The sequence below is a fragment of the Hyaena hyaena genome, unplaced genomic scaffold (assembly GCF_003009895.1).
Source record: "Hyaena hyaena isolate Hyena2069 unplaced genomic scaffold, ASM300989v1 scaffold_45, whole genome shotgun sequence".
NCBI lineage: Eukaryota > Metazoa > Chordata > Mammalia > Carnivora > Hyaenidae > Hyaena > Hyaena hyaena.
In genome coordinates, this window is record NW_024080677.1 from 4,964,117 (window position 1) to 4,978,494 (window position 14,378).

Here is a 14,378-nt window from a genome sequence, read left to right on the forward strand (position 1 = left end):
CAACAGCTGAGGCTCTAGAGAAGTCAGGAAGTAAGGTAGTTTAGGAAATGCAGTCCACAAGAGTCAATCAGTTCCCCAGAGGTGCTGAGCTGGGTGAGGATAGGGAGATAGATTTGAGAGCATACAGGCCAAGAAGAGCCAGCATCCCTTCTCTGAAGGAAAGAAAAAACCAGACTTATGAGGGGGAATTAAAGAGATAGTGTTATTAAATTGGATGATCATGGGAAGCCTCTTTGAGGCAGTTAGGTTGAAATGTAAAAGATTACAAAGAGAATGAGAGGTGTCCAGGAGAGGAAGAACTTTCTAGGCATGTGCAAAGGCACCGAGGCCAGCCTGTGACTAGAATGAGGGGAAGGGTAGCAAGTTGAAGGTAGAGATGTCGTTGGGACAGGTGATGTTAACAAGTTGTTTGGGGTTTCAGAGAAGGAAAAATTCACAGCCAATTGCCTTCAATAGAAAAGAGATTTTGAAAAGTTTTTTTTTTTTTTAACTCACACAGTGTCTGTTTACTTTGAGACAAAGCAAAAACTAAAAACTTCCCAAATGTTCCAAGAATATATGAACAAATTCCCTTTGTGAAGAAACTAGTGCTGCATTTATGGTAGTTCCCTCTGAATAGATGAAGCTATGTCCTGAGAGTCTGTGAAGAAATATTTAATATAGTAGATCGACTTTTTCTGATTCAATTTTTTTCCGAATCCCCTAGGCGACTATCTTTGGAAATGAGTAACAATTCTTGACACCATTTTTGCCTCTGCCACCAACATGACTTGCTTCCATCCCCTTCTCTCGCTTCCTATGGGACCTTATCAGACTTATTTAAATGCCTGTGAAAGTGTGACTTGTTTTAAATGAATTCAAAACCACACTTTTATGCACAGTTAATCTTATTTTGTGCTTCTTGTGAATACATTTTAAACTATCTTAAATTTTAATGAGATGGAATTCTTAGAAATAGATTATTCCATAAACTGCAAACTTCCATTGTACTGGTGCTTAGTACAATGTCAGGAAAGCACCAATGCATGCAATTTTTATGAGTGATAATTCAGTACATTAATGTTTTGTTAATTTTTATTCAAAAATTTTAGTTCTGTGGAGCCAGAATTATGTTGATTGATATGGATATTAAAAAGACAGAGGTGCCTGGGGGGCTCAGTCAGTTAAGCAGCCAACCTTGGCTCAGGTCATGGTCTCACTGTTCATGAGTTTAAGCCCCCCATCAGGCTCTGTGCTGTCAGCACAGAGCCCAGTCCAGATCCTCTGTCCCCCCTCTCTGCCCCTCCCCCACTCACGCACATGCTCTCTCTCTCTCTCAAAAATAAAACATTTTTTTAAAAAAGGTATTAAGAAGTTCTATTTTTAGCCACGATGGAGTAACTGGGACCAGGCTTACTTCTCACTGTTAAGAACTAGAAAATTGAACAAAATATACAAAGCTACAGTTTTCAGACATTGGGCAACACTGTTACCCGAGAAAAAGATCAAACAGGATGAGCCTATCATCACCCTGGCTTTCTATCTGAAGGTGCTTTCTGCAAGGAAGGGATCCAAGCAGAGCATTGCTCTTTCTGAGTTGAAGAGGCAGAAATTGTCATTCAGGAAAAAAATGAAGTGGCTGAATTTTTTGAGGCATAGCACTGGAGAGGGAAAAGCTGCTTAAGTAAATACTCCAGAAGAATGCACGGGATCCCTGGAGTCTGTTGCTGATTAGTCAATCACATAAGCATAGAGTGAGGATCCATGAAGCTAAGAAAAGAAAAATGAGGGAGCTATAAGCAAAACAATGCGAAACCTCACACAGGGCTGAGAGGAAATCATATCCTATCAAATGGAATGGAGACTTCTCAGACTCGCAGTCTTCCGGCGGAGACCCAGGTGAGTCCCATCTTAACAGTGGAGCTTGACCTAGCCTTAGAATCAAACCTACTCATGGGGCGCCTGGGTGGCTTAGTCGGTTAAGCGTCCGACTTTCGCTCAGGTCATGATCTCGCCGATCGTGGGTTCGAGCCCCGCGTCGGGCTCTGTGCTGACTGCCAGCTCAGAGCCTGGAGCCTGTTTCAGAGTCTGTCACTCCCTCTCTCTCTGACCCTCGCTCACGCTGTCTCTCTCTCTCTCTCTCTCCTAGAAATAAATAAAACATTTAAAAAAAAAAAAAAGAATCAAACCTACTCAGGACCACCCTAAGAAAATTTAAAAGCTTGAAAACAAACCTCAGAAGGATCACACCTATCTATGAGTAACTTAACTGCAAGCTGTACATGGATCTAACACCCTTAAAGGCACACAAAATCTGGGGCGCCTGGGTGGCTCAGTCAGTTAAGCGTCTGACTTCGGCTCAGGTCATGATCTCTCAGTTTGTAAGTTCGAGCCCCGACAGCTCAGAGCCCAGAGCCTGCTTCGGATTCTGTGTCTCTCTCTGCCCCTCCCCCACTTGTGCTCTGTGTCTACCAATGTAAAGTTCACAATGTATAACATCCTGTCAAAACTTACAAGATATATGAAGACATTGGAACCCAAAGCCTGGAAAAGATGCAGACAGTTGAAATAGGCATGGAGAATTAACAGACAGAGATGGTAGAATTAACAAATAAGATCTTTAAAGCAACTGTTATAAATGTTTACAAAGGTTCAAAGGAAGGCAGAAAAGCAATAAACATAGAAATAGAAGATATAAAGATTAATCATACAAAACTTGTAGACATGACAAATAAAATATCTGAAATAAAAAATTCACCAGACAGGCTTAGTAGTATAGTAGACATTGAAGAAAAATGTTCACTGATCCTGAAGACATAGGGAAGGAAACTATCCAAGATGAAGCACAAAGGAAAAAAAGGTCCTAAAAATATAGAACTGTGGCTTCTGGGACAATATCAATTAATCTAACATATGTGCATGGGAGTCTCAGAAAGAGATGGGATAGAAAGAAAAAAATATTTGAACAAGTAACCAAAAATTTCCAAATTTGATTAATATTACGAACTATGGATCCAGAAAGTTTAATAAATGCCAAACAGGATAAATACAAAGAAAACCACATCAAGACACATTATATCCAAATTTCTGAAAACCCATGATTAAAAGAAAAATCTTAAAAGCAACAAAAGAAAAAATATGCATTACACAGAGAACAAAGATATGAATCTCACAAACTTCTGTTCAGAAGCTATGTAAACCAAAAAACAATAGAATGACCTCATTAAAGTGCTGAAAGAAAAAAAATCCATCAACCTAGAATTTTATATTCTCCCAAATCTTTCAAAAATTAATGCAAAACAGACGTTTTCAGACAACAAGAACAAAGAAGGTAATTTGCCACCGCAAGCTTACATTGCAAAAATATGTTAAGGGTAGCTTTTCAGGCAGAGACAAATTACATGAGATAGAACTAGGATCTACCTTGGGGCGCCTGAGTGACTCAGTCAGTTGAGCGTCTGACTTTGGCTCAATGCTTCGGCTGTGCTGAATATTTGCTCAGAGCCCGGAGCCTGTTTCGGATTCTGTGTCTCCTTCTCTCTCTGCCCCTCCCCAGCTCAGGCTCTGTCTTACTCTGTCTCTCAAAAATAAATAAATGTAAAATAAAATAAAATAAAATAAAAAGAACTTGGATCTACCTAATAGAGGAAAGAGTGCTAGAAATAGGAAATAGGTGAATATATATAAAGGGTAGTTTCTTCTCATTTTTATAAACCATATAAGTAAAATTCATAATGATGTGTTATGCGTTTTATAGCCTATGTGGAAACAAGGTAGATGACCATAATATCACTAAGGATAGGTAGAGAAAATAGAAGGATGCTGTGTTAAGGTTCTTGTACTGCACAAGATATGATATAGTATTTGAAGATACGCCAAAACAAGTCAAGGTATATTCTATACACTTTAGCAACCAACCAACCAAACAAACAAACAAAACAAATAGGCATAACCAACAAGCCAGAATGACAGTGCAATAGAACACTAAAAAATGAAATTCAACAGCAAGTTCATAGTTTAAATCCAACTATATGGATAATCACATTAAGTGTAAATTGTCTAAGCATTCCAAATAAAATGCAGAAATTATTAGACTGCAATTTATTTATTTATTTATTTATTTTTATTTCTAGGAGAGAGAGAGAGAGAGAGATGGCGCAAGCAGGGGAGGGTCAGAGAGAGAGGGAGTCACAGACTGAAACAGGCTCCAGGCTCTGAGCTGGCAGTCAGCACAGAGCCCGACGCGGGGCTCGAACCCAAGAACCGAGAGATCATGACCAAAGCGAAAGTCGGACGCTTAACCGACTAAGCCACCCAGGTGCCCCTAGACTGCAATTTAAAAAGCAAGGCTCAACTCTGTGCTTTCTATAAAAAAAAAAACACTTAAAAATACATACACAAATCGATTAAAAGTTCTAGGATGGAAAATGTCATAGTGTGTATTAATAATAAAGACGTGAGAGTAGCTAAATTATTATCAGACAAAGTAGGATTCAGTACTTGTATAGTTGTAAGAGGATCGAATCATCAACAAAATATAAGTTCTAATGTCAATCTACCCAAAAATAGAGTTTCAAATATGTATATATATATATATATATATACATATATATACACACTCATATACACATATATATCAAAAGACAAAAAGAGAAATAGACAAACTCACAGTTATCATGGAAGTCTTCATATTTTTGTTTCAGTTGTCAGAGAACCCATCCATGGTGCCGGAGAAGACTAGAAGCAAGGTGCCAACCAATATGGCTCAACTAACATTTGTAGGACACTCCAACCAACACAGCAGAATACTCTTTTCAGGTGCACATAGAACATTCTCCACGATGAACCATATTCTGGACCACAATGCAAGTCTCTCAATAAATATAAAAGGAACTAATTAATACGGATTATATTTTCTGATCAGTATGAATGAACTAGAAATTAACATTAGAAAGTTACTTGGGAAGTCTCCAAATATGTGGAAATTGAACAATACATTTGTAAATTACCCATTCGTCAAAGAAACCCCAAGAAAAATTAGAAATGAAAAATTCACTAGGATTTGAGATGGCAGAAGAGTCAGTGAGCCTCAAGGGAGGTCCACAGTCACACAGGACGAGGTTGTCTTTCTACTCCATCTAGTTGTTGTCATAACAGACTGATGGCCAGAATGGTGCAGTCATCTTGCTAACAGCCAGATGATGGAGCCAACCCACAAGTATGGCAGAACCAGAAAACAGAAAGAGCCCTAAGTGACATCGACAAACTGCTGAGATGAGTAACCCTTGAGCTCGCCCTTGGTTTTGAACTTCCAACTCTGTCAGAGGCTACATTTCTTTGATGCCTAACCCATTTGAATTCGGTTTTCTATCTCTTGCAGTTGAAAGAATGGGATACATCTTTTGTGCCAATACAGTGGGATTGAACGTAATAAGAGAAATTAAGAGTTTGTGGAAAGAGGACGGATTTTGTTTATAGAAAATCTCCTTACTATCACTATTTTCCTCAGGGATGAGGGTGGGGTGGGGGAAGGTTGCTGAGATACCTCAAATCACAGAATGTCAGAATTAGAAGGTTTTTTAGAACTTTTTCCTCTCAGGGATATTTTTTGTCCTGCCAATCCACATTGGATTCCTACCCCCCTCCTCACCACCCACTGTATTTCATCACTACATTCTGTTTTCTTGACAGAGCTTATCACCGTCTAAAATTACCATTTAATTTGTTTTCTTGTTGGTTATCTAACTTTCTCCGCTGGGACATGAACTCCCTGAGAAGCAGGAACTTGTCTGTTTGTGGTGGAGGTTTCTGGGTCATGTTTCTCTCTGTCATCCTTATAAACAGAACCCTTACAATGAAGGGTGTGACAACACATCTGACTTGCAAAGCCACATTTCCCAATCTGCTTTGCTGGTAGAAGCAGACACTTAGATGTAGGAAAGAATTCTGTGGGCTTCTTGAAAAGCTCTTGGCCGGAAGGGGCTCTCTTCTGTCCATTTCCCTTCTTCCTGCTTCATGTGACATGATATCTGGGGTTACATTAATTATCTTGGGACCATGAGGTGACCTTGATGATAAAATAGCATAAAAATAACATAGCAGAGAAATAGACAAAGCCTGTTTCCCTGGTGACTACAGAGCCACCATAACAACTCTGATCTGGAGTCTCTGGCCTTGCTGTATGTGACATAAACAAATAAATCCCGGATCTTATTTAAGTTCTTTGCTCTTTCTATTATATTGGGGCCAAAGCTAATCTTTACTGATAACTTTTATCCTCTTCATAGAGAGATCTCCAGGGCCTTACAACAGCACCTGGCTCATCATAGGTACTCAATTAATATCCACTTCCCAAGCTAACAGATAAGGGTGCTGGATCCAATTAAAGGAAACAATTTGCCTCTGTCATATAGCTAGTAAGAGGCAGAGGTGGGATCATGTTCATTACCTGTATTGCCCAGCTTCCCGCATCATGGATGTGGCGGAAGGAAGCCACTTGCCCATCACCTCCACGGTCCCATCTGCACTTCCTCTGCCTCCGTGCATCTGGCCTAATCTTTTAGCCATACCTGCCACACCAGCTTGGTTGAGTGGCACTGTCTTCTATGGTGTACCAGCAGCAGCAGCAGCAGCAACCCAGAATGCCCTGCCCATCTGGGTGTCAGGACCCACTTAACTGTACCAGAGCAGGGGGTTCCTCCCTGGTCCTTGGTCCTCACCCTCCCTGGATTATACCTTTTCAGCAGGATTTGCTACAGGTACAGAGTCCCCCCCCACCATCACCAATTTGGATGGGGCCCAGCCAGGTGCTCAGATATTTTATCTTGCCCACCCATTTGGAGCGCCAGGGGCATGATTAGGCACACCACCTTATCCCTTGTCCACTCCAGAACTACCACAGAAGGACAGTTCTCTTGCTCCATGCAGGTCAGCATGAGATGCTGGACAGATGGAGTGCAAAGCTGTCTTTAGATTACATCTTCTTTGCCCACCACACCCCTCCACCCCCGGACATGGGAAAGAGAATTTGGGTCCTTACACATCACCCATTCTTAACTATATTCTTTTTCTACTATTCCTAGGTCTAAGTTATTAAGGGAGCCACTTAGGGCATTTGTCAAATCTGAGTCAGGTTAAAAGTTTTAATGCCCAGACCAGCAAATCCTGTTCTGTTTAACTGACAGCAGGTTAGTTTATTTTCTCCCTGACCAGAAGAACACAAGATAGTAGAGTAATAATGGTAGTAATAATAATAGGAAGCATTTATAAGTGTTTACAAAACTCCAAGCATAGCATTAAGCGTTTTATATAGATAGTCTCATTTAATTTTTTGCAATAGCCTGATGAAGCAGGTATCCCTGTCCCCATTTTATAGGGGAAAAATGAGACTCAAATAGGTTAAATAACTTGCCAAGGCCACGTCAATAAGAGGAAGAGTGGAAATGAACTTTTAGACTGAACTCTTATTTCTATATGCCACCGTTTCTCCACGAGAGGATTCTGTGAGCTACCACATTGTTATTATCTCCAATAAAGAGAATGAAACCCTCTGCTTATGTCCATTCATTCATTCATTCATTCACTCAATATTTGCTGAATACTTATTGTAAGGCAGGTCCCATGCTAAATACTGGGGTTTTAAGGTCACATACTCCATAATCCCTACCATTTCAAGATGCTTTGTAGAGACAGGACAGAGCACAATGGGGACTTTGATGAAAGAAAAAACTGAAAATTCTAAACCACACTCTTAAAGGAGAGCTGCTGTCAAAAAATGGGAGCCTAAGAGAAGAGTTTATACCAGGTGGTTTAGTTGGGCAAGTCCCTCCAGGGAACAGACATATGGAAATGGGACAGGAAAAATAACCATTAGAGTGTGTGTTCTACGGTTGGTCATTGTGGGAAATGGGGGCCTGATCCTGTTAGGACTTCTGAGGAGCTGTGTAGAATGTGCTTTAAATCTGATGTGACTGTGGGATGGAAGAAGGCAGCATTATGTACCAGCTTCTGCTCTCATTGGTCATAGGTTGCCCCATAAGGTGTGAAGTCACACACACTATCTCTGCAAAAAAGCAGGCTCTCCGTAGGTAGGACAGGGGGTAAAAAGTGACAAGCAATTTTGCATATGATATGTCCGTTAGCTGAAGATGAGAATTGTTGATCATTGAGAGAAATGTATTGAGCTCCAATCTGAAACAGGAGGACTTCCCACTAGCCTGAAGCCCTGAAACAAATCCATTCCATGGGATGGAGTGTTGGTGAAGAGTATTTGGAGACCATCCACCCAAGCCCAAATGGCTTCTGATCCAATTTATTCCCTTCATCTTTTCTCCACACTGCTTGACTCGTACAACAAAGAGCTGACCAAGAAAGCATTAGCCTCCATTAAAAAACGAATAAAATGAAAGGAAATAATACAAAACCAATGTAAATATAGAAGGATAATAAGGTAATGATACAAGCATGACAAACAAAAAGCAGATAAATATGGTAGAACACATGCAACGAAATAGAGGAAAATTTAGAGACCAACACTTCTCTGTGCTGGAAAACAAAAGTCATACATATAGCTTTAATGGGGAAAAAAAAGCTCAAAGAAGAGAAATAAACATTCAAAGAAAGGATGGTATTGTAACAGAAGAAGATGAAAAAATGATCTGGCAGGTCTCAAGAAAACAAAGTATTTTAAAAATAAAATTAATATTAGAAAAAGAAGAAAGAATAAAATATCATAAAACTGGGATAAGACAGTGTAGCAAAGGTTCTTTAAAATGTTTTTTAATGTTTATTTTTGAGAGCAGAGCATGAACACGAGTGGGGGAGGGACAGAGAGAGAGGGAGCACAGGGCTTGATGAGGGGGCCTCGAACCCACGAGCCCAGAGATCATGACCTGAGCCGAAGTCAGACACTCAACCAATTGAGCCACCTATGCACCCCAATAGCAAAGGTTTTTAATCTCCAGATTCAAATATTTTTTGTTTCAGTAAAGTTTCTCCTACTATGGCTTTAAATATTATATTTTATTGTCTCTTTTTTAAGGATGCTAATGTTGATTCTTCTTTGTCTTTCATATTTTTCATTTCTTTTGAATATTGTCAGAGCTCCATTCCAATTCTTTTTGCTGCTTTTATATTTTTAATTTTATTTTTTAGTTTTAGTTTTAGTTTTGATTTCAGTTTACCAATTTATTCATGGAGTCATGAGGTGGAAAGAGAATCAGCTTTGCTTTAGACTTGTCCGCACAATACTCAAGAGTAGAAGCCAGTAAATCAATACCCACAAAGTCATCAAGGAATGAAAATGTAATCAACTTAGGGTGAACTTATTCCAGCAAAGTTGTCATCCAAAATTAAATGCCGTACAAAAACATGATCGAATATACAAAAATTAGGAATAAGTCTTTCCTCAAAATACCAATCTTTCAAGAGAAGATGGAAAAGCCAAGGTAAAAGGATTGGTGAGCATCAAACCCATTTACATGTGGAACTAAGGGTACACTAAGGGAATGTTCATTGTAGAAAAGAACACAGATGTTAAAAACCATGATGATATGAAAGAGTATCACTAACGAAAATTGAGAAAAGAAGTGCAAGATTCAGTGGTGCAAAATCCTTTAAGCAGTTCAGTCTCTTTAAATCTCACAGAAGGCAAATACTAAACACATTATCAATAACAAGCTAACTAACACACGTGTCTGTATATTGTGAAATCATATAAGGCAAACAACTAAAAATAATCATATAATTAACACAAGTCCAATGGTGTATAGTACAGCAGGAAGTTAGAAGCACAAATGTGATAATTATTCATATTTCGCATTGGGAAATAAATAGGCATTACCTAGTATCTTAAAAATGATTTTAGGGGCACCTGGGTGGCTCAGTTGGTTAAGCGCCCGACTTAGGCTCAGGTCATGATCTCATGATTCGTGGGTTGGAGCCCCACGTCAGGCTCTGTGCTGACAGCTAGCTCAGAGCCTGGAGCCTACTTCAGATTCTGTGTCTCCCTCTCTCTCTGACCCTCCTCTGCTCACACTGTCTCCCTCTCTCTCTCTCAGAAATAAATAAAACATTAAAAATAAGTAAGTAAATAAAAGAAGAGGTAAAACAATAGAGAAAATCAATGGAACAAATACATGATTCTTTGAAACACCCTCTAGCAAGACTGACAAAAATAAGAGGAGAATATACAAATCATCAACATGGGGAAAAGATCCAAAGTCATCACCACAGATCCTGCCGACATGAAAAATAAAATTACGGAAGATTAAAAACTTCCGCTCACAAATTTGACCACTTAGGCTCAATGAATCAATTCCTTGAAAACCACACTCAGTAAAGATAGAATAAATAATCTGAATGAAGCCACTAAAAATTGTAATTCATAATTTAAAAGTCCCCCCCCAAAGAAGTCATCATGCTTAGATGGTGTCACCAAAGAATTTTACCAAATATTTAAAGAAAAATTAAAACCAATTCTATATAGCGTCTTCCAGAAAAACAAAGAAGAGGAAGAGAGGAGTCAAGGATGACTCTAAGGATTTTGAACAAAGAAAAGGAAGGACAGAGCTGCCACTAACCAAGATGAGAAGACTGGAGAGGCATAAGTAAGAGGAATCAGGGTCATCAAGTTTGGTTATGGGCATTGCAACCTTAAGATCCTGGTGAAGCCTGACAATGTAGACATTAGGTAGTAGTAGAAAGTTCAGAGAGACTCATGCCCACAGATACCGACTGAGAATCTTTAGCATCTGAGATAGCCCACAGGGGTGAGCAAAGAGCATAGCTCCTGACACTGCAGCATCTAGAAGATTGGATTTGCTAATATTTTATTTTGGATTCGTACATTGGTGATCATAAGTGAATTTGGTATGTAGTTTTATTTCCTTCTATTGTCTTTGCTTACTTTTCATACCAATATTATGCTAGCTAGTTAAATGTTGTACTTTCTGGATTAGTCTAGTTTATAATGATCTCCAAGCCTCCCAACCTCCAAACATACCAGATGCATTTTCTAAACCTTCAAAGAACCTTAGACCATCTTTTTCCGTATGGCCTTTGTTTTTTTAGAGCAGCTTTAAGCACACAGCCAAATGCAGAAGACACAGATATTTCCCATATGCCTCCTGCCCCGACACATGCATAGCCTCCCCATTTTCAACATGTCCCACCAGAGCAGTACATTTGTTACAACCGATGAATCTACCTTGACACACCAATTATCACCCGAGTCCATAGTGTTCCTTAGGGTTTACTCTTGGTGTTGACCATTCTGAGTTTGTACAAATGTGTAGTCACATGTAGCCATCAGTATAGCATCACATGACTGGTTTCACTGCCCTAAAAATCCTCTGTACTCTGTCTGTTGATCTCTTCTGAACCCCTGGACACCAGGGATCTTTTTACTCCCTCCATAGTTTCTCCAACATGGCAGCTTTTCCAGAATGCCATAAGTTGCAATTGTACAGTATGTCTTTTCAGCCTTTTTACATTCATTTTTTTTACTTAGTAATACGCATTCAAGGTTTCTCCATGTGTTTTCATGGCTTGATAGCTTATTTCTTTTTAGCACTGAATAATATTCCACTGTCAAGATGCACCACAGTTTATTGATCTATTCGCCTACTGAAGAACACCGAGGTTGTGTCTAGGTTTGAGCAATTATGAATAAATCCTCTATAAACTATAGCACAAGTTTTGTGTGGACATAAACTTTTGATTCCTTTTGGTAAATGCCAGATAGTGCAGTCGCTGGCTCATATGGTTAAGAGTGTGTTTAGTTTTGTAAAAACCGCTAAACTGTCTTCCAAAGTTGGCTGTACCATTTTGCCTTTCCACCAGCAATGTATAAGAGTTTCCGTTGTTCCACATCCTCACCAGCATTTGGTGTTGTCAGGGTTCTGGATTTTGAACATTTTAATAGGTGTGTGGTAGTATCTTATTGTTGTTTTAATATACATTTCCCCAATGACATATGATGTAAAGCATATTTTTACATGTTTATTTCACATTTATATATCTTCTTTTGTGAGGTTTTTGTTAAGGAGTATGGCCCCTTTTTAAAATCAGGGTTTTTTTTTTCCTTATGGTTGAGTTTTAAAGTTCTTTGTGTATTTTGGATAACAGTCCTTATCAGACGTGTCTTTTGCAAATATTTTCTCCCAATCTGTCACTTGTCTTCTGATCCTCTCAATACTGTCTCTCACAGAGCAGATGATTTTATTTTTAATTTAGTCCAGTTTATCAATTCTTTTTTTCATAGATTACGCCTTTTGTGCTATCTAAAAAGTCATCATCAAACCCAAGATCATCTGGAGTTTCTCCTATATTATCTTCTAGAAGTTTTATAGTTTTGCATTTACATTTAGATCTATGATTCATTTTGAGTTAATTTTTGTGAATGGTGTAAGAGTTGTGTCTAGATCTCTTTCTTTGCATGTGGATGTTCAGTTGTCCAAGCAGCATTTGTTGAAAAGAATATCTTTGCTCTATTGTATTACCTTCAATCCTTTCTCAGAGACCAGTTGCATATATTACAGGGGTTTATTTCTGGGCTCTCTATCCTGTTCCATTGATCTATTTGTCTATCTATTGTCAATACCATACCATCTAGATCTATAATAAGCTCTATAATAAATCTGAAAGTTGGGTAGTGTCAATCCTCCAACTTTGTTCTTCTCCTTCAATATTGTGTTGACTATTCTGGATCTTTTGTCATTTCATACAAACTTTAGAATCAACTTGTCAACATCCATAAAGCCGTGACTCCCTGTATTTGTCTATTCAGTCTTGGGATAGTGGTAACCTGTGTCCTCATCTCTCTTGAGGATTGTAGAAGAGGTGTTGATTTTTCAGTCTGTCCAGCATTTTACCTTTTGTCAGGATGGAATGGCAGCTTCCCAGCTCCTTATATGTGGAATTGGAATTGGTTATATGGCCAATTTTATTTTTTCATTGTGCATGGATCTATGCAATATTTTATTTCCTTTTGATGCTATTTGCATATTGTAATTGCTGATATTGGTTTACAAAATTAGTTTAGTTACACAATTATTGGAGTAAGTATATTCATTCGCTCTCATAAGATTTACAAAATTCTGTATCTAAAGCTATGTCTCTTTCAAAGTTAATGTTATTTGTTCTTATTTCTTTCTTCCTCAATTATCCTTTGATGCTGTTTTGAATTTTTTAATCTTTGATGCCCTTTCATTCCATTATGATGTGTGTAGGTGTTGATACACTATTATTAACATGCTTGGTACATGCTGAACTTTTCCAATCTGAAGACTCATATCTTCCTTGATTCACTCCGAAGTATTTCAAATAGACCAAAAAGATTAGAGAATAATACAATTGAGTATACATGTACTCTTCACTCAATAGGAGATATAAAACATTAACATACAATTGAAGGCCAGTATTTACTTCTCCCCAGTCACATTTTCCTCCCATATCCCTAGCAGTAATCACTATCCTAAATCTGATCAATCCATTCCCAGCAGGTCTTTACAATCTTCCCACAAACGAATATATCCCTAAGCAATATGTTTTCATTTTTTCATGTTTTCAAACTTCAAATAAATGACATGTTATGTAAACTTCAGTAGTGTGGTTTAAAAAAAATTCCACTTTTTATGTGAGTGACCCTGGGTCACACAGAGCCACCCAAGTGATATGCCACAGCTCACAGGGTACGGGCTGCAGTTTAGTGACCGCATGACCCTCTAAGCATCCAGGTGGGGCCTCGAGCTCCTCGATGGTTGCCTCCAGAGCCAATGGAAGAGGTTATGTTCCTGGAGCTGAAGAAGCTCAGAGGGGCCAGTCAGAGGTAGCAATGGGAGGCCTTGTGGGGGGAGCCCTAGCTGGTGCAACTCCAGGTGGAAAGCTCCAAGTCTCCACCTCCCTCCCTCCCTCCACCCGAGCTGGGAGCTGCCCTCTATTCTTCATCCATGTCTTCCTGGTCGTTCAAGTGACAAAGTTGTTGAGGTGTTTTTGAGGCCACCTTTGCAAATCTCGCTGTGCTCCGGAGCAACGAGACCTTAGAATATTTTCAATCTGACAACCTGTTCCTTCTTAAAGGTCATTTTTATCGAGTATTTTTTTCTTCCTCGTTTCTCTTTTATATCATAAACCAGTACCTCGATTGCTCTTGTTCTATGTAGTCAGTATCTGTTTAGATGTCCCCACATGCTTGTGCAAGGCTGCTACCAAACTCTATGGTATTTTTGTGCAAGTTAGGAAAAGGTGCTTCTTCTCAAACGACTTGTTTCCAACCATGAAAAGCAGCACTCAATCAGTCATGTACGTATACCACCCAATAACAGAGTACTAATAAACATGGAAGCTACACTGTCTGCCATATAACTGGCATCCCCAGATACGACACCTCTATGCCATAC